The following is a 581-nucleotide window of genomic DNA, read 5'->3' as shown; positions in this document are numbered from 1 at the left end:
TTCTGGCTGCTGTGAGAAAAGGCTATAAACGATCGGCCACCTGCAGGATCCTCACATGCGGTAGCCTAGTAGCCGGGACAACTTCTTTATGTTTACAGACATGACGTAATGACGACATGCTCAAATTTCCCGTGAAAACCTACCCGTACCACTCAAATTAGAAAGCATTATTATAAGCTAACCGTTAGAATCGGGCTAAAGTAAGGCGATAGTTTTGAACACTGGCTGGTTATGTACTTGCTCAAATATTGATTTCGGATAATTTCTAACCAAAAAAAGTTATGGACTGCAGCTTTAACGTGAACAATGCTGATACATGCCTCGTGGTACTCGTCGTGGAAGACGGTAATTCAGGGAGAAGAATCGTTGAACAAATTATGTTATTTTTGTTTTCTTTGCGCACAAAAAATATTCTCGTAGCTTCGCAAAATTGAAGTTGAGCCACTGATGTCACATATTTTACCAATGTCCTTGCTACGTTTCTGGACCTGGGAACGTTGCGTTGCTGTCTATGCAGGGTTAGAAAGCTCTCAGATTTCATAAAAAATATCTTAATTTGTGTTCCGAAGATGAACGAAGGT

The sequence above is a fragment of the Sinocyclocheilus rhinocerous genome, unplaced genomic scaffold (assembly GCF_001515625.1).
Source record: "Sinocyclocheilus rhinocerous isolate Xijiao unplaced genomic scaffold, SAMN03320098_v1.1 scaffold1724, whole genome shotgun sequence".
NCBI lineage: Eukaryota > Metazoa > Chordata > Actinopteri > Cypriniformes > Cyprinidae > Sinocyclocheilus > Sinocyclocheilus rhinocerous.
The sequence above is the reverse complement of the archived record's forward strand: the minus strand, read 5'-3'. Positions refer to the sequence as shown.